Source organism: Stenella coeruleoalba (genome assembly GCF_951394435.1).
Source record: "Stenella coeruleoalba genome assembly, contig: scaffold_138, whole genome shotgun sequence".
Lineage (NCBI taxonomy): Eukaryota > Metazoa > Chordata > Mammalia > Artiodactyla > Delphinidae > Stenella > Stenella coeruleoalba.
In genome coordinates, this window is record NW_027646297.1 from 694,733 (window position 1) to 715,831 (window position 21,099).

At 43.6% G+C, this 21,099-nt stretch overlaps 1 long non-coding RNA gene across 2 annotated transcripts in view; it reads right to left on the bottom strand.

Annotated features, from left to right (window-relative positions):
* Window positions 1–20,680, bottom strand: part of LOC307181196 — a 569,873-nt gene extending 549,193 nt beyond the window's left edge. Inside the window, exon 1 of one of the 2 annotated variants that reach the window (XR_013826091.1) lies at window positions 20,614–20,680. This is a non-coding gene — a long non-coding RNA (uncharacterized lncRNA). Of the gene's footprint in view, window positions 1–12,716; window positions 12,775–20,613 lie in introns of those variants that run through there. The other variant, XR_013826092.1, reaches the window with a different exon arrangement.
* Between the last annotated feature and the right edge of the window lie 419 nt (window positions 20,681–21,099).

Below are 21,099 nucleotides of genomic sequence, written 5' to 3' on the forward strand. Positions count from 1 at the left end.
GGCTCTGTTTACAAGAACCTCGTTTACAGTACAAGTTCAACATCGCAGAAAGTGAAAAATGGATAAAGAAGTTGTGGTATTTACTTACAAAGCAATATCACTCAGCAATGAAATCTATGTCATCAGGCCCTTAGCAGAACAATGAGTGGATTCAGGTATGATGATTCTAACTGAAATAAGTCACACAGAAAAAGAAACATCATAAGATATCAGTAATACACGGAATGTAAACTTGGCTACACAGGAACTGAATTACAGAACAGAACAGGGTCTCAAATTTAGAAAACCAACTTATGCTTGCTTAAGGGTAAAGGCGAGGTGGGGTGCTGCATAAAACCAGAGATTGAAATGAGCACAGATAAAGTTCCTTAAGCCAAATATGGAATAGACAAGAGCTACTCCTTGCTCAACGAAATGGACTCAACACCGCATATTAAACGCCTAAGAATGTACCTGACTAGTAAGTATCGTAAAACCTATGGATTGCTATGTCTCCAAAAGAGAATCAAGCATGTGTACAGGGGCATAAACGCAGCAGTGATAGGATTGGAGAGGTTCGGTGAGCAAATGAAGACCCTTTGAAGTCATATTGCATGGTACCCATTACACGGGTCTCAACTCTCCAGGTTTAAGGTATTCTTCCTTCAGCTAAAACATGCATGTGGAACCCAAGTATGATCAACCATGTGAACGGGAGACGTGTTCAAATATGTCTCAGTTTTCCTCCCCTGGTACTCGGGTGCAACATTCCAGACGCTTTACTAACACTCTCCCCACTTGGAGAGTCAGCGCCTTTAACCTCCTGTTTGGCCCAGTTTGCAATTTCTGAGGAAGATGAACAGGAATAGCGAGAACCAATGAGAGGCTAGCTGGAGGTGTCTGGACGGGCAAATTTAACTCTCATTTCCCACCAGGAAGAGGAAATAACCAAAGGCTCAACGTGCCGTACCGGAGCCAGATTAGGGCCTGAAGCCATCCTGCGGTGTTGCGGCCAGCTCAAAAGAAAGCGAGTTGAAGAAAGGAGCTCAGGGGCACTGTAATTCACAAACCTGCAGAGTTATAAATGACAGCTATCATCCAAAAATAGACTGAAGTAAGGCTGCCAAGAGGACTTGAAAGCGGGGCAGAATTGCAGGAAACCGATTTCAGGAGGTAGACTGGAATTGCATTGAAAGCATAGGAAAAGAGGCAGAACGTCCACAATGATGCACTTGGCCAAAAAGGGCGTATGCGTTTTTTCCTGAATATATTCAGGAAAAAACGCATACGCCCTTTTTGGCCAACCAAGCAAGCTTGCAAAGGAAATCTGCACTACAATGAAGTCTCACTTCCCCCCGGTCAAAAGGGCCATCTGAAAAAAGTGTAAAATCCAGAAAGGCAGGACAGGCCATGGAGAAATGGGAGCCTTGTTATGCTGATGGGCGGGATGTAAATTGCCAACAACCACTCGGGAGAAGTGTATGGTGTTTCCTGAAACATCTAAAAAACAAAGCAACAGAACCTAGGGAATTCCACTTATGGTCCTATAGCTTAGGGAAATTAAAATCAAAAAGACACAGCCACCCCAAAGTTTGGAACGGCTCTGTTTACAAGAACCTCATTTACAGTACAAGTTCAACATCGCAGAAAGTGAAAAATGGATAAAGAAGTTGTGGTATTTACTTACAAAGCAATATCACTCAGCAATGAAATCTATGTCATCAGGCCCTTAGCAGAACAATGAGTGGATTCAGGTATGATGATTCTAACTGAAATAAGTCACACAGAAAAAGAAACATCATAAGATATCAGTAATACACGGAATGTAAACTTGGCTACACAGGAACTGAATTACAGAACAGAACAGGGTCTCAAATTTAGAAAACCAACTTATGCTTGCTTAAGGGTAAAGGCGAGGTGGGGTGCTGCATAAAACCAGAGATTGAAATGAGCACAGATAAAGTTCCTTAAGCCAAATATGGAATAGACAAGAGCTACTCCTTGCTCAACGAAATGGACTCAACACCGCATATTAAACGCCTAAGAATGTACCTGACTAGTAAGTATCATAAAACCTATGGATTGCTATGTCTCCAAAAGAGAATCAAGCATGTGTACAGGGGCATAAACGCAGCAGTGATAGGATTGGAGAGGTTCGGTGAGCAAATGAAGACCCTTTGAAGTCATATTGCATGGTACCCATTACACGGGTCTCAACTCTCCAGGTTTAAGGTATTCTTCCTTCAGCTAAAACATGCATGTGGAACCCAAGTATGATCAACCATGTGAACGGGAGACGTGTTCAAATATGTCTCAGTTTTCCTCCCCTGGTACTCGGGTGCAACATTCCAGACGCTTTACTAACACTCTCCCCACTTGGAGAGTCAGCGCCTTTAACCTCCTGTTTGGCCCAGTTTGCAATTTCTGAGGAAGATGAACAGGAATAGCGAGAACCAATGAGAGGCTAGCTGGAGGTGTCTGGACGGGCAAATTTAACTCTCATTTCCCACCAGGAAGAGGAAATAACCAAAGGCTCAACGTGCCGTACCGGAGCCAGATTAGGGCCTGAAGCCATCCTGCGGTGTTGCGGCCAGCTCAAAAGAAAGCGAGTTGAAGAAAGGAGCTCAGGGGCACTGTAATTCACAAACCTGCAGAGTTATAAATGACAGCTATCGTCCAAAAATAGACTGAAGTAAGGCTGCCAAGAGGACTTGAAAGCGGGGCAGAATTGCAGGAAACCGATTTCAGGAGGTAGACTGGAATTGCATTGAAAGCATAGGAAAAGAGGCAGAACGTCCACAATGATGCACTTGGCCAAAAAGGGCGTATGCGTTTTTTCCTGAATATATTCAGGAAAAAACGCATACGCCCTTTTTGGCCAACCAAGCAAGCTTGCAAAGGAAATCTGCACTACAATGAAGTCTCACTTCCCCCCGGTCAAAAGGGCCATCTGAAAAAAGTGTAAAATCCAGAAAGGCAGGACAGGCCATGGAGAAATGGGAGCCTTGTTATGCTGATGGGCGGGATGTAAATTGCCAACAACCACTCGGGAGAAGTGTATGGTGTTTCCTGAAACATCTAAAAAACAAAGCAACAGAACCTAGGGAATTCCACTTATGGTCCTATAGCTTAGGGAAATTAAAATCAAAAAGACACAGCCACCCCAAAGTTTGGAACGGCTCTGTTTACAAGAACCTCATTTACAGTACAAGTTCAACATCGCAGAAAGTGAAAAATGGATAAAGAAGTTGTGGTATTTACTTACAAAGCAATATCACTCAGCAATGAAATCTATGTCATCAGGCCCTTAGCAGAACAATGAGTGGATTCAGGTATGATGATTCTAACTGAAATAAGTCACACAGAAAAAGAAACATCATAAGATATCAGTAATACACGGAATGTAAACTTGGCTACACAGGAACTGAATTACAGAACAGAACAGGGTCTCAAATTTAGAAAACCAACTTATGCTTGCTTAAGGGTAAAGGCGAGGTGGGGTGCTGCATAAAACCAGAGATTGAAATGAGCACAGATAAAGTTCCTTAAGCCAAATATGGAATAGACAAGAGCTACTCCTTGCTCAACGAAATGGACTCAACACCGCATATTAAACGCCTAAGAATGTACCTGACTAGTAAGTATCATAAAACCTATGGATTGCTATGTCTCCAAAAGAGAATCAAGCATGTGTACAGGGGCATAAACGCAGCAGTGATAGGATTGGAGAGGTTCGGTGAGCAAATGAAGACCCTTTGAAGTCATATTGCATGGTACCCATTACACGGGTCTCAACTCTCCAGGTTTAAGGTATTCTTCCTTCAGCTAAAACATGCATGTGGAACCCAAGTATGATCAACCATGTGAACGGGAGACGTGTTCAAATATGTCTCAGTTTTCCTCCCCTGGTACTCGGGTGCAACATTCCAGACGCTTTACTAACACTCTCCCCACTTGGAGAGTCAGCGCCTTTAACCTCCTGTTTGGCCCAGTTTGCAATTTCTGAGGAAGATGAACAGGAATAGCGAGAACCAATGAGAGGCTAGCTGGAGGTGTCTGGACGGGCAAATTTAACTCTCATTTCCCACCAGGAAGAGGAAATAACCAAAGGCTCAACGTGCCGTACCGGAGCCAGATTAGGGCCTGAAGCCATCCTGCGGTGTTGCGGCCAGCTCAAAAGAAAGCGAGTTGAAGAAAGGAGCTCAGGGGCACTGTAATTCACAAACCTGCAGAGTTATAAATGACAGCTATCGTCCAAAAATAGACTGAAGTAAGGCTGCCAAGAGGACTTGAAAGCGGGGCAGAATTGCAGGAAACCGATTTCAGGAGGTAGACTGGAATTGCATTGAAAGCATAGGAAAAGAGGCAGAACGTCCACAATGATGCACTTGGCCAAAAAGGGCGTATGCGTTTTTTCCTGAATATATTCAGGAAAAAACGCATACGCCCTTTTTGGCCAACCAAGCAAGCTTGCAAAGGAAATCTGCACTACAATGAAGTCTCACTTCCCCCCGGTCAAAAGGGCCATCTGAAAAAAGTGTAAAATCCAGAAAGGCAGGACAGGCCATGGAGAAATGGGAGCCTTGTTATGCTGATGGGCGGGATGTAAATTGCCAACAACCACTCGGGAGAAGTGTATGGTGTTTCCTGAAACATCTAAAAAACAAAGCAACAGAACCTAGGGAATTCCACTTATGGTCCTATAGCTTAGGGAAATTAAAATCAAAAAGACACAGCCACCCCAAAGTTTGGAACGGCTCTGTTTACAAGAACCTCATTTACAGTACAAGTTCAACATCGCAGAAAGTGAAAAATGGATAAAGAAGTTGTGGTATTTACTTACAAAGCAATATCACTCAGCAATGAAATCTGTGTCATCAGGCCCTTAGCAGCACAATGAGTGGATTCAGGTATGATGATTCTAACTGAAATAAGTCACACAGAAAAAGAAACATCACAATATATCAGTAATACATGGAATTTAAACTTGGCTACACAGGAACTGAATTACAGAACAGAACAGGGTCTCAAATTTAGAAAACCAACTTATGCTTGCTTAAGGGTAAAGGTGAGGTGGGGTGCTGCATAAAACCAGAGATTGAAATGAGCACAGATAAAGTTCCTTAAGTCAAATATGGAATAGACAAGAGCTACTCCTTGCTCAACGAAATGGACTCAACACCGCATATTAAACGCCTAAGAATGTACCTGACTAGTAAGTATCGTAAAACCTATGGATTGCTATGTCTCCAAAAGACAATCAAGCATGTGTACAGGGGCATAAACGCAGCAGTGATAGGATTGGAGAGGTTCGGTGAGCAAATGAAGACCCTTTGAAGTCATATTGCATGGTACCCATTACACGGGTCTCAACTCTCCAGGTTTAAGGTATTCTTCCTTCAGCTAAAACATGCATGTGGAACCCAAGTATGATCAACCATGTGAACGGGAGACGTGTTCAAATATGTCTCAGTTTTCCTCCCCTGGTACTCGGGTGCAACATTCCAGACGCTTTACTAACACTCTCCCCACTTGGAGAGTCAGCGCCTTTAACCTCCTGTTTGGCCCAGTTTGCAATTTCTGAGGAAGATGAACAGGAATAGCGAGAACCAATGAGAGGCTAGCTGGAGGTGTCTGGACGGGCAAATTTAACTCTCATTTCCCACCAGGAAGAGGAAATAACCAAAGGCTCAACGTGCCGTACCGGAGCCAGATTAGGGCCTGAAGCCATCCTGCGGTGTTGCGGCCAGCTCAAAAGAAAGCGAGTTGAAGAAAGGAGCTCAGGGGCACTGTAATTCACAAACCTGCAGAGTTATAAATGACAGCTATCGTCCAAAAATAGACTGAAGTAAGGCTGCCAAGAGGACTTGAAAGCGGGGCAGAATTGCAGGAAACCGATTTCAGGAGGTAGACTGGAATTGCATTGAAAGCATAGGAAAAGAGGCAGAACGTCCACAATGATGCACTTGGCCAAAAAGGGCGTATGCGTTTTTTCCTGAATATATTCAGGAAAAAACGCATACGCCCTTTTTGGCCAACCAAGCAAGCTTGCAAAGGAAATCTGCACTACAATGAAGTCTCACTTCCCCCCGGTCAAAAGGGCCATCTGAAAAAACTGTAAAATCCAGAAAGGCAGGACAGTCCATGGAGAACTGGGAGCCTTGTTATGCTGATGGGCGGGATGTAAATTGCCAACAACCACTCGGGAGAAGTGTATGGTGTTTCCTGAAACATCAAAAAAACAAAGCAACAGAACCTAGGGCACTTCCACTTATGGTCCTATAGCTTAGGGAAATTAAAATCAAAAAGACACAGCCAACCCAAAGTTTGGATCGGCTCTGTTTACAAGAACCTCATTTACAGTACAAGTTCAACATTGCAGAAAGTGAAAAATGGATAAAGAAGTTGTGGTATTTACTTACAAAGCAATATCACTCAGCAATGAAATCTGTGTCATCAGGCCCTTAGCAGCACAATGAGTGGATTCAGGTATGATGATTCTAACTGAAATAAGTCACACAGAAAAAGAAACATCATAAGATATCAGTAATACACGGAATGTAAACTTGGCTACACAGGAACTGAATTACAGAACAGAACAGGGTCTCAAATTTAGAAAACCAACTTATGCTTGCTTAAGGGTAAAGGTGAGTTGGGGTGCTGCATAAAACCAGAGATTGAAATGAGCACAGATAAAGTTCCTTAAGCCAAATATGGAATAGACAAGAGCTACTCCTTGCTCAACGAAATGGACTCAACACCGCATATTAAACGCCTAAGAATGTACCTGACTAGTAAGTATCGTAAAACCTATGGATTGCTATGTCTCCAAAAGTGAATCAAGCATGTGTACAGGGGCATAAACGCAGCAGTGATAGGATTGGAGAGGTTCGGTGAGCAAATGAAGACCCTTTGAAGTCATATTGCATGGTACCCATTACACGGGTCTCAACTCTCCAGGTTTAAGGTATTCTTCCTTCAGCTAAAACATGCATGTGGAACCCAAGTATGATCAACCATGTGAACGGGAGACGTGTTCAAATATGTCTCAGTTTTCCTCCCCTGGTACTCGGGTGCAACATTCCAGACGCTTTACTAACACTCTCCCCACTTGGAGAGTCAGCGCCTTTAACCTCCTGTTTGGCCCAGTTTGCAATTTCTGAGGAAGATGAACAGGAATAGCGAGAACCAATGAGAGGCTAGCTGGAGGTGTCTGGACGGGCAAATTTAACTCTCATTTCCCACCAGGAAGAGGAAATAACCAAAGGCTCAACGTGCCGTACCGGAGCCAGATTAGGGCCTGAAGCCATCCTGCGGTGTTGCGGCCAGCTCAAAAGAAAGCGAGTTGAAGAAAGGAGCTCAGGGGCACTGTAATTCACAAACCTGCAGAGTTATAAATGACAGCTATCGTCCAAAAATAGACTGAAGTAAGGCTGCCAAGAGGACTTGAAAGCGGGGCAGAATTGCAGGAAACCGATTTCAGGAGGTAGACTGGAATTGCATTGAAAGCATAGGAAAAGAGGCAGAACGTCCACAATGATGCACTTGGCCAAAAAGGGCGTATGCGTTTTTTCCTGAATATATTCAGGAAAAAACGCATACGCCCTTTTTGGCCAACCAAGCAAGCTTGCAAAGGAAATCTGCACTACAATGAAGTCTCACTTCCCCCCGGTCAAAAGGGCCATCTGAAAAAAGTGTAAAATCCAGAAAGGCAGGACAGGCCATGGAGAAATGGGAGCCTTGTTATGCTGATGGGCGGGATGTAAATTGCCAACAACCACTCGGGAGAAGTGTATGGTGTTTCCTGAAACATCTAAAAAACAAAGCAACAGAACCTAGGGAATTCCACTTATGGTCCTATAGCTTAGGGAAATTAAAATCAAAAAGACACAGCCACCCCAAAGTTTGGAACGGCTCTGTTTACAAGAACCTCATTTACAGTACAAGTTCAACATCGCAGAAAGTGAAAAATGGATAAAGAAGTTGTGGTATTTACTTACAAAGCAATATCACTCAGCAATGAAATCTGTGTCATCAGGCCCTTAGCAGCACAATGAGTGGATTCAGGTATGATGATTCTAACTGAAATAAGTCACACAGAAAAAGAAACATCACAATATATCAGTAATACATGGAATTTAAACTTGGCTACACAGGAACTGAATTACAGAACAGAACAGGGTCTCAAATTTAGAAAACCAACTTATGCTTGCTTAAGGGTAAAGGTGAGGTGGGGTGCTGCATAAAACCAGAGATTGAAATGAGCACAGATAAAGTTCCTTAAGTCAAATATGGAATAGACAAGAGCTACTCCTTGCTCAACGAAATGGACTCAACACCGCATATTAAACGCCTAAGAATGTACCTGACTAGTAAGTATCGTAAAACCTATGGATTGCTATGTCTCCAAAAGACAATCAAGCATGTGTACAGGGGCATAAACGCAGCAGTGATAGGATTGGAGAGGTTCGGTGAGCAAATGAAGACCCTTTGAAGTCATATTGCATGGTACCCATTACACGGGTCTCAACTCTCCAGGTTTAAGGTATTCTTCCTTCAGCTAAAACATGCATGTGGAACCCAAGTATGATCAACCATGTGAACGGGAGACGTGTTCAAATATGTCTCAGTTTTCCTCCCCTGGTACTCGGGTGCAACATTCCAGACGCTTTACTAACACTCTCCCCACTTGGAGAGTCAGCGCCTTTAACCTCCTGTTTGGCCCAGTTTGCAATTTCTGAGGAAGATGAACAGGAATAGCGAGAACCAATGAGAGGCTAGCTGGAGGTGTCTGGACGGGCAAATTTAACTCTCATTTCCCACCAGGAAGAGGAAATAACCAAAGGCTCAACGTGCCGTACCGGAGCCAGATTAGGGCCTGAAGCCATCCTGCGGTGTTGCGGCCAGCTCAAAAGAAAGCGAGTTGAAGAAAGGAGCTCAGGGGCACTGTAATTCACAAACCTGCAGAGTTATAAATGACAGCTATCGTCCAAAAATAGACTGAAGTAAGGCTGCCAAGAGGACTTGAAAGCGGGGCAGAATTGCAGGAAACCGATTTCAGGAGGTAGACTGGAATTGCATTGAAAGCATAGGAAAAGAGGCAGAACGTCCACAATGATGCACTTGGCCAAAAAGGGCGTATGCGTTTTTTCCTGAATATATTCAGGAAAAAACGCATACGCCCTTTTTGGCCAACCAAGCAAGCTTGCAAAGGAAATCTGCACTACAATGAAGTCTCACTTCCCCCCGGTCAAAAGGGCCATCTGAAAAAACTGTAAAATCCAGAAAGGCAGGACAGTCCATGGAGAACTGGGAGCCTTGTTATGCTGATGGGCGGGATGTAAATTGCCAACAACCACTCGGGAGAAGTGTATGGTGTTTCCTGAAACATCAAAAAAACAAAGCAACAGAACCTAGGGCACTTCCACTTATGGTCCTATAGCTTAGGGAAATTAAAATCAAAAAGACACAGCCAACCCAAAGTTTGGATCGGCTCTGTTTACAAGAACCTCATTTACAGTACAAGTTCAACATTGCAGAAAGTGAAAAATGGATAAAGAAGTTGTGGTATTTACTTACAAAGCAATATCACTCAGCAATGAAATCTGTGTCATCAGGCCCTTAGCAGCACAATGAGTGGATTCAGGTATGATGATTCTAACTGAAATAAGTCACACAGAAAAAGAAACATCATAAGATATCAGTAATACACGGAATGTAAACTTGGCTACACAGGAACTGAATTACAGAACAGAACAGGGTCTCAAATTTAGAAAACCAACTTATGCTTGCTTAAGGGTAAAGGTGAGTTGGGGTGCTGCATAAAACCAGAGATTGAAATGAGCACAGATAAAGTTCCTTAAGCCAAATATGGAATAGACAAGAGCTACTCCTTGCTCAACGAAATGGACTCAACACCGCATATTAAACGCCTAAGAATGTACCTGACTAGTAAGTATCGTAAAACCTATGGATTGCTATGTCTCCAAAAGTGAATCAAGCATGTGTACAGGGGCATAAACGCAGCAGTGATAGGATTGGAGAGGTTCGGTGAGCAAATGAAGACCCTTTGAAGTCATATTGCATGGTACCCATTACACGGGTCTCAACTCTCCAGGTTTAAGGTATTCTTCCTTCAGCTAAAACATGCATGTGGAACCCAAGTATGATCAACCATGTGAACGGGAGACGTGTTCAAATATGTCTCAGTTTTCCTCCCCTGGTACTCGGGTGCAACATTCCAGACGCTTTACTAACACTCTCCCCACTTGGAGAGTCAGCGCCTTTAACCTCCTGTTTGGCCCAGTTTGCAATTTCTGCGGAAGATGAACAGGAATAGCGAGAACCAATGAGAGGCTAGCTGGAGGTGTCTGGACGGGCAAATTTAACTCTCATTTCCCACCAGGAAGAGGAAATAACCAAAGGCTCAGCGTGCCGGGCCGGAACCAGATTAGGGCCTGAAGCCATCCTGCGGTGTTGCGGCCAGCTCAAAAGAAAGCGAGTTGAAGAAAGGAGCTCAGGGGCACTGTAATTCACAAACCTGCAGAGTTATAAATGACAGCTATCGTCCAAAAATATACTGAAGTAAGGCTGCCAAGAGGACTTGAAAGCGGGGCAGAATTGCAGGAAACTGATTGCAGGAGGTAGACTGGAATTGCATTGAAAGCATAGGAAAAGAGGCAGAACGTCCACAATGATGCACTTGGCCAAAAAGGGCGTATGCGTTTTTTCCTGAATATATTCAGGAAAAACCGCATACGCCCTTTTTGGCCAACCAAGCAAGCTTGCAAAGGAAATCTGTACTACAATGAAGTCTCACTTCCCCCCGGTCAAAAGGGCCATCTGAAAAAAGTGTAAAATCCAGAAAGGCAGGACAGGCCATGGAGAACTGGGAGCCTTGTTATGCTGATGGGCGGGATGTAAATTGCCAACAGACACACGGGAGAAGTGTATGGTGTTTCCTGAAACATCTAAAAAACAGAGCAACAGAGCCTAGGGCACTGCCACTTATGGTCCTATAGCTTAGGGAAATTAAAATCAAAAAGACACAGCCACCCCAAAGTTTGGGACGCCTCTGTTTACAACAACCTCGTTTACAGTACAAGTTCAACATCGCAGAAAGTGAAAAATGGATAAAGAAGTTGTGGTATTTACTTACAAAACAATATCACTCAGCAATGAAATCTATGACATCAGGCCCTTAGCATCACAATGAGTGGATTCAGGTATGATGATTCTAACTGAAATAAGTCACACAGAAAAAGAAACATCATAAGATATCAGTAATACACGGAATGTAAACTTGGCTACACAGGAACTGAATTACAGAACAGAACAGGGTCTCAAATTTAGAAAACCAACTTATGCTTGCTTAAGGGTAAAGGTGAGTTGGGGTGCTGCATAAAACCAGAGATTGAAATGAGCACAGGTAAAGTTCCTTAAGCCAAATATGGAATAGACAAGAGCTACTCCTTGCTCAACGAAATGGACTCAACACCGCATATTAAACGCCTAAGAATGTACCTGACTAGTAAGTATCGTAAAACCTATGGATTGCTATGTCTCCAAAAGAGAATCAAGCATGTGTACAGGGGCATAAACGCAGCAGTGATAGGATTGGAGAGGTTCGGTGAGCAAATGAAGACCCTTTGAAGTCATATTGCATGGTACCCATTACACGGGTCTCAACTCTCCAGGTTTAAGGTATTCTTCCTTCAGCTAAAACATGCATGTGGAACCCAAGTATGATCAACCATGTGAACGGGAGACGTGTTCAAATATGTCTCAGTTTTCCTCCCCTGGTACTCGGGTGCAACATTCCAGACGCTTTACTAACACTCTCCCCACTTGGAGAGTCAGCGCCTTTAACCTCCTGTTTGGCCCAGTTTGCAATTTCTGCGGAAGATGAACAGGAATAGCGAGAACCAATGAGAGGCTAGCTGGAGGTGTCTGGACGGGCAAATTTAACTCTCATTTCCCACCAGGAAGAGGAAATAACCAAAGGCTCAGTGTGCCGGGCCGGAACCAGATTAGGGCCTGAAGCCATCATGCGGTGTTGCGGCCAGCTCAAAAGAAAGCGAGTTGAAGAAAGGAGCTCAGGGGCACTGTAATTCACAAACCTGCAGAGTTATAAATGACAGCTATCGTCCAAAAATAGACTGAAGTAAGGCTGCCAAGAGGACTTGAAAGTGGGGCAGAATTTCAGGAAACCAATTTCAGGAGGTAGACTGGAATTGCATTGAAAGCATAGGAAAAGAGGCAGAACGTCCACAATGATGCACTTGGCCAAAAAGGGCGTATGCGTTTTTTCCTGAATATATTCAGGAAAAAACGCATACGCCCTTTTTGGCCAACCAAGCAAGCTTGCAAAGGAAATCTGCACTACAATGAAGTCTCACTTCCCCCCGGTCAAAAGGGCCATCTGAAAAAAGTGTAAAATCCAGAAAGGCAGGACAGGCCATGGAGAACTGGGAGCCTTGTTATGCTGATGGGCGGGATGTAAATTGCCAACAGACACTCTGGACAAGTGTATGGTGTTTCCTGAAACATCTGAAAAACAAAGCAACAGAGCCTAGAGCACTTCCACTTATGGTCGTATAGCTTAGGGAAATTAAAATCAAAAAGACACAGCCACCCTAAAGTTTGGGACGCCTCTGTTTACAAGAACCTCGTTTACAGTACAAGTTCAACATCGCAGAAAGTGAAAAATGGATAAAGAAGTTGTGGTATTTACTTACAAAGCAATATCACTCAGCAATGAAATCTATGTCATCAGGCCCTTAGCATCACAATGAGTGGATTCAGGTATGATGATTCTAACTGAAATAAGTCACACAGAAAAAGAAACATCATAAGATATCTGTAATACACGGAATGTAAACTTGGCTACACAGGAACTGAATTACAGAACAGAACAGGGTCTCAAATTTAGAAAACCAACTTATGCTTGCTTAAGGGGAAAGGTGAGTTGGGGTGCTGCATAAAACCAGAGATTGAAATGAGCACAGATAAAGTTCCTTAAGTCAAATATGGAATAGACAAGAGCTACTCCTTGCTCAACGAAATGGACTCAACACCGCATATTAAACGCCTAAGAATGTACCTGACTAGTAAGTATCGTAAAACCTATGGATTGCTATGTCTCCAAAAGAGAATCAAGCATGTGTACAGGGGCATAAACGCAGCAGTGATAGGATTGGAGAGGTTCGGTGAGCAAATGAAGACCCTTTGAAGTCATATTGCATGGTACCCATTCCACGGGTCTCAACTCTCCAGGTTTAAGGTATTCTTCCTTCAGCTAAAACATGCATGTGGAACCCAAGTATGATCAACCATGTGAACGGGAGACGTGTTCAAATATGTCTCAGTTTTCCTCCCCTGGTACTCGGGTGCAACATTCCAGACGCTTTACTAACACTCTCCCAACTTGGAGAGTCAGTCCCTTTAACCTCCTGTTTGGCCCAGTTTGCAATTTCTGCGGAAGATGAACAGGAATAGCGAGAACCAATGAGAGACTAGCTGGAGGTGTCTGGACGGGCAAATTTAACTCTCATTTCCCACCAGGAAGAGGAAATAACCAAAGGCTCAGCGTGCCGTGCCGGAACCAGATTAGGGCCTGAAGCCATCCTGCGGTGTTGCGGCCAGGTCACAAGAAAGCGAGTTGAAGAAAGGAGCTCAGGGGCACTGTAAATCACAAACCTGCAGAGTTATAAATGACAGCTATCGTCCAAAAATAGACTGAAGTAAGGCTGCCAAGAGGACTTCAAAGCGGGGCAGAATTGCAGGAAACCGATTTCAGGAGGTAGACTGGAATTGCATTGAAAGCATAGGAAAAGAGGCAGAACGTCCACAATGATGCACTTGGCCAAAAAGGGCGTATGCGTTTTTTCCTGAATATATTCAGGAAAAAACGCATACGCCCTTTTTGGCCAACCAAGCAAGCTTGCAAAGGAAATCTGCACTACAATGAAGTCTCACTTCCCCCCGGTCAAAAGGGCCATCTGAAAAAAGTGTAAAATCCAGAAAGGCAGGACAGGCCATGGAGAACTGGGAGCCTTGTTATGCTGATGGGCGGGATGTAAATTGCCAACAGACACTCAGGAGAAGTGTATGGTGTTTCCTGAAACATCTAAAAAACAAAGCAACAGAGCCTAGGGCACTTCCACTTATGGTCCTATAGCTTAGGGAAATTAAAATCAAAAAGACACAGCCACCCCAAAGTTTGGAACGGCTCTGTTTACAAGAACCTCGTTTACAGTACAAGTTCAACATCGCGGAAAGTGAAAAATGGATAAAGAAGTTGTGGTATTTACTTACAAAGCAATATCACTCAGCAAAGAAATCTGTGTCATCAGGCCCTTAGCAGCACAATGAGTGGATTCAGGTATGATGATTCTAACTGAAATAAGTCACACAGAAAAAGAAACATCATAAGATATCAGTAATACACGGAATGTAAACTTGGCTACACAGGAACTGAATTACAGAACAGAACAGGGTCTCAAATTTAGAAAACCAACTTATGCTTGCTTAAGGGTAAAGGCGAGGTGGGGTGCTGCATAAAACCAGAGATTGAAATGAGCACAGATAAAGTTCCTTAAGTCAAATATGGAATAGACAAGAGCTACTCCTTGCTCAACGAAATGGACTCAACACCGCATATTAAACGCCTAAGAATGTACCTGACTAGTAAGTATCGTAAAACCTATGGATTGCTATGTCTCCAAAAGAAAATCAAGCATGTGTACAGGGGCATAAACGCAGCAGTGATAGGATTGGAGAGGTTCGGTGAGCAAATGAAGACCCTTTGAAGTCATATTGCATGGTACCCATTCCACAGGTTTCAACTACCCAGGTTTAAGGTATTCTTCCTTCAGCTATAACATGCATGTGGAACCTAGAGTATGATTAACCATGTGATCGGGAGACGTGTTCAAATATGTCTCAGTTTTCCTCCCCTGGTACTCGGGTGCAACATTCCAGACGCTTTACTAACACTCTCCCCACTTGGAGAGTCAGTCCCTTTAACCTCCTGTTTGGCCCAGTTTGCAATTTCTGCGGAAGATGAACAGGAATAGCGAGAACCAATGAGAGGCTAGCTGGAGGTGTCTGGACGGGCAAATTTAACTCTCATTTCCCACCAAGAAGAGGAATTAACCAAAGGCTCAGCATGCCGGGCCGGAACCAGATTAGGGCCTGAAGCCATCCTGCGGTGTTGCGGCCAGGTCACAAGAAAGCGAGTTGAAGAAAGGAGCTCAGGGGCACTGTAATTCACAAACCTGCAGAGTTATAAATGACAGCTATCGTCCAAAAATAGACTGAAGTAAGGCTGCCAAGAGGACTTGAAAGCGGGGCAGAATTGCAGGAAACCGATTTCAGGAGGTAGACTGGAATTGCATTGAAAGCATAGGAAAAGAGGCAGAACGTCCACAATGATGCACTTGGCCAAAAAGGGCGTATGCGTTTTTTCCTGAATATATTCAGGAAAAAACGCATACGCCCTTTTTGGCCAACCAAGCAAGCTTGCAAAGGAAATCTGCACTACAATGAAGTCTCACTTCCCCCCGGTCAAAAGGGCCATCTGAAAAAAGTGTAAAATCCAGAAAGGCAGGACAGGCCATGGAGAACTGGGAGCCTTGTTATGCTGATGGGCGGGATGTAAATTGCCAACAGACACTCGGGAGAAGTGTATGGTGTTTCCTGAAACATCAAAAAAACAAAGCAACAGAACCTAGGGCACTTCCACTTATGGTCCTATAGCTTAGGGAAATTAAAATCAAAAAGACACAGCCACCCCAAAGTTTGGAACGGCTCTGTTTACAAGAACCTCGTTTACAGTACAAGTTCAACATCGCAGAAAGTGAAAAATGGATAAAGAAGTTGTGGTATTTACTTACAAAGCAATATCACTCAGCAATGAAATCTATGTCATCAGGCCCTTAGCAGAACAATGAGTGGATTCAGGTATGATGATTCTAACTGAAATAAGTCACACAGAAAAAGAAACATCATAAGATATCAGTAATACACGGAATGTAAACTTGGCTACACAGGAACTGAATTACAGAACAGAACAGGGTCTCAAATTTAGAAAACCAACTTATGCTTGCTTAAGGGTAAAGGCGAGGTGGGGTGCTGCATAAAACCAGAGATTGAAATGAGCACAGATAAAGTTCCTTAAGCCAAATATGGAATAGACAAGAGCTACTCCTTGCTCAACGAAATGGACTCAACACCGCATATTAAACGCCTAAGAATGTACCTGACTAGTAAGTATCGTAAAACCTATGGATTGCTATGTCTCCAAAAGAGAATCAAGCATGTGTACAGGGGCATAAACGCAGCAGTGATAGGATTGGAGAGGTTCGGTGAGCAAATGAAGACCCTTTGAAGTCATATTGCATGGTACCCATTACACGGGTCTCAACTCTCCAGGTTTAAGGTATTCTTCCTTCAGCTAAAACATGCATGTGGAACCCAAGTATGATCAACCATGTGAACGGGAGACGTGTTCAAATATGTCTCAGTTTTCCTCCCCTGGTACTCGGGTGCAACATTCCAGACGCTTTACTAACACTCTCCCCACTTGGAGAGTCAGCGCCTTTAACCTCCTGTTTGGCCCAGTTTGCAATTTCTGAGGAAGATGAACAGGAATAGCGAGAACCAATGAGAGGCTAGCTGGAGGTGTCTGGACGGGCAAATTTAACTCTCATTTCCCACCAGGAAGAGGAAATAACCAAAGGCTCAACGTGCCGTACCGGAGCCAGATTAGGGCCTGAAGCCATCCTGCGGTGTTGCGGCCAGCTCAAAAGAAAGCAAGTTGAAGAAAGGAGCTCAGGGGCACTGTAATTCACAAACCTGCAGAGTTATAAATGACAGCTATCGTCCAAAAATAGACTGAAGTAAGGCTGCCAAGAGGACTTGAAAGCGGGGCAGAATTGCAGGAAACCGATTTCAGGAGGTAGACTGGAATTGCATTGAAAGCATAGGAAAAGAGGCAGAACGTCCACAATGATGCACTTGGCCAAAAAGGGCGTATGCGTTTTTTCCTGAATATATTCAGGAAAAAACGCATACGCCCTTTTTGGCCAACCAAGCAAGCTTGCAAAGGAAATCTGCACTACAATGAAGTCTCACTTCCCCCCGGTCAAAAGGGCCATCTGAAAAAAGTGTAAAATCCAGAAAGGCAGGACAGGCCATGGAGAAATGGGAGCCTTGTTATGCTGATGGGCGGGATGTAAATTGCCAACAACCACTCGGGAGAAGTGTATGGTGTTTCCTGAAACATCTAAAAAACAAAGCAACAGAACCTAGGGAATTCCACTTATGGTCCTATAGCTTAGGGAAATTAAAATCAAAAAGACACAGCCACCCCAAAGTTTGGAACGGCTCTGTTTACAAGAACCTCATTTACAGTACAAGTTCAACATCGCAGAAAGTGAAAAATGGATAAAGAAGTTGTGGTATTTACTTACAAAGCAATATCACTCAGCAATGAAATCTATGTCATCAGGCCCTTAGCAGAACAATGAGTGGATTCAGGTATGATGATTCTAACTGAAATAAGTCACACAGAAAAAGAAACATCATAAGATATCAGTAATACACGGAATGTAAACTTGGCTACACAGGAACTGAATTACAGAACAGAACAGGGTCTCAAATTTAGAAAACCAACTTATGCTTGCTTAAGGGTAAAGGCGAGGTGGGGTGCTGCATAAAACCAGAGATTGAAATGAGCACAGATAAAGTTCCTTAAGCCAAATATGGAATAGACAAGAGCTACTCCTTGCTCAACGAAATGGACTCAACACCGCATATTAAACGCCTAAGAATGTACCTGACTAGTAAGTATCATAAAACCTATGGATTGCTATGTCTCCAAAAGAGAATCAAGCATGTGTACAGGGGCATAAACGCAGCAGTGATAGGATTGGAGAGGTTCGGTGAGCAAATGAAGACCCTTTGAAGTCATATTGCATGGTACCCATTACACGGGTCTCAACTCTCCAGGTTTAAGGTATTCTTCCTTCAGCTAAAACATGCATGTGGAACCCAAGTATGATCAACCATGTGAACGGGAGACGTGTTCAAATATGTCTCAGTTTTCCTCCCCTGGTACTCGGGTGCAACATTCCAGACGCTTTACTAACACTCTCCCCACTTGGAGAGTCAGCGCCTTTAACCTCCTGTTTGGCCCAGTTTGCAATTTCTGAGGAAGATGAACAGGAATAGCGAGAACCAATGAGAGGCTAGCTGGAGGTGTCTGGACGGGCAAATTTAACTCTCATTTCCCACCAGGAAGAGGAAATAACCAAAGGCTCAACGTGCCGTACCGGAGCCAGATTAGGGCCTGAAGCCATCCTGCGGTGTTGCGGCCAGCTCAAAAGAAAGCGAGTTGAAGAAAGGAGCTCAGGGGCACTGTAATTCACAAACCTGCAGAGTTATAAATGACAGCTATCGTCCAAAAATAGACTGAAGTAAGGCTGCCAAGAGGACTTGAAAGCGGGGCAGAATTGCAGGAAACCGATTTCAGGAGGTAGACTGGAATTGCATTGAAAGCATAGGAAAAGAGGCAGAACGTCCACAATGATGCACTTGGCCAAAAAGGGCGTATGCGTTTTTTCCTGAATATATTCAGGAAAAAACGCATACGCCCTTTTTGGCCAACCAAGCAAGCTTGCAAAGGAAATCTGCACTACAATGAAGTCTCACTTCCCCCCGGTCAAAAGGGCCATCTGAAAAAAGTGTAAAATCCAGAAAGGCAGGACAGGCCATGGAGAAATGGGAGCCTTGTTATGCTGATGGGCGGGATGTAAATTGCCAACAACCACTCGGGAGAAGTGTATGGTGTTTCCTGAAACATCTAAAAAACAAAGCAACAGAACCTAGGGAATTCCACTTATGGTCCTATAGCTTAGGGAAATTAAAATCAAAAAGACACAGCCACCCCAAAGTTTGGAACGGCTCTGTTTACAAGAACCTCATTTACAGTACAAGTTCAACATCGCAGAAAGTGAAAAATGGATAAAGAAGTTGTGGTATTTACTTACAAAGCAATATCACTCAGCAATGAAATCTGTGTCATCAGGCCCTTAGCAGCACAATGAGTGGATTCAGGTATGATGATTCTAACTGAAATAAGTCACACAGAAAAAGAAACATCATAATATATCAGTAATACATGGAATTTAAACTTGGCTACACAGGAACTGAATTACAGAACAGAACAGGGTCTCAAATTTAGAAAACCAACTTATGCTTGCTTAAGGGTAAAGGTGAGGTGGGGTGCTGCATAAAACCAGAGATTGAAATGAGCACAGATAAAGTTCCTTAAGTCAAATATGGAATAGACAAGAGCTACTCCTTGCTCAACGAAATGGACTCAACACCGCATATTAAACGCCTAAGAATGTACCTGACTAGTAAGTATCGTAAAACCTATGGATTGCTATGTCTCCAAAAGACAATCAAGCATGTGTACAGGGGCATAAACGCAGCAGTGATAGGATTGGAGAGGTTCGGTGAGCAAATGAAGACCCTTTGAAGTCATATTGCATGGTACCCATTACACGGGTCTCAACTCTCCAGGTTTAAGGTATTCTTCCTTCAGCTAAAACATGCATGTGGAACCCAAGTATGATCAACCATGTGAACGGGAGACGTGTTCAAATATGTCTCAGTTTTCCTCCCCTGGTACTCGGGTGCAACATTCCAGACGCTTTACTAACACTCTCCTCCCGATTTGGAGAGTCAGTCCCTTTAACCTCCTGTTTGGCCCAGTTTGCAATTTCTGCGGAAGATGAACAGGAATAGCGAGAACCAATGAGAGACTAGCTGGAGGTGTCTGAACGGGCAAATTTAACTCTCATTTCCCACCAGGAAGAGGAATTAACCAAAGGCTCAGCATGCCGTGCCGGAACCAGATTAGGGCCTGAAGCCATCCTGCGGTGTTGCGGCCAGGTCACAATAAAGCGAGTTGAAGAAAGGAGCTCAGGGGCACTGTAATTCACAAACCTGCAGAGTTATAAATGACAGCTATCGTCCAAAAATATACTGAAGTAAGGCTGCCAAGAAGACTTGAAAGCAGGGCAGAATTGCAGGAAACCGATTTCAGGAGGTAGACTGGAATTGCATTGAAAGCATAGGAAAAGAGGCAGAACGTCCACAATGATGCACTTAGCCAAAAAGGGCGTATGCGTTTTTTCCTGAATATATTCAGGAAAAAACGCATACGCCCTTTTTGGCCAACCAAGCAAGCTTGCAAAGGAAATCTGCACTACAATGAAGTCTCACTTCCCCCCAGTCAAAAGGGCCATCTGAAAAAAGTGTAAAATCCAGAAAGGCAGGACAGGCCATGGAGAACTGGGAGCCTTGTTATGCTGATGGGCGGGATGTAAATTGCCAACAACCACTCGGGAGAAGTGTATGGTGTTTCCTGAAACATCTAAAAAACAAAGCAACAGAACCTAGGGCACTTCCACTTATGGTCCTATAGCTTAGGGAAATTAAAATCAAAAAGACACAGCCACCCCAAAGTTTGGAACGGCTCTGTTTACAAGAAACTCATTTATAGTACAAGTTCAACATCGCAGAAAGTGAAAAATGGATAAAGAAGTTGTGGTATTTACTTACAAAGCAACATCACTCAGCAATGAAATCTGTGTCACAAGGCCCTTAGCAGCACAATGAGTGGATTCAGGTATGATGATTCTAACTGAAATAAGTCACACAGAAAAAGAAACATCATAAGATATCAGTAATACACGGAATGTAAACTTGGCTACACAGGAACTGAATTACAGAACAGAACAGGGTCTCAAATTTAGAAAACCAACTTATGCTTGCTTAAGGGGAAAGGTGAGTTGGGGTGCTGCATAAAACCAGAGATTGAAATGAGCACAGATAAAGTTCCTTAAGCCAAATATGGAATAGACAAGAGCTACTCCTTGCTCAACGAAATGGACTCAACACCGCATATTAAACGCCTAAGAATGTACCTGACTAGTAAGTATCTTAAAACCTATGGATTGCTATGTCTCTGAAAGAGAATCAAGCATGTGTACAGGGGCATAAACGCAGCAGTGATAGGATTGGAGAGGTTCGGTGAGCAAATGAAGA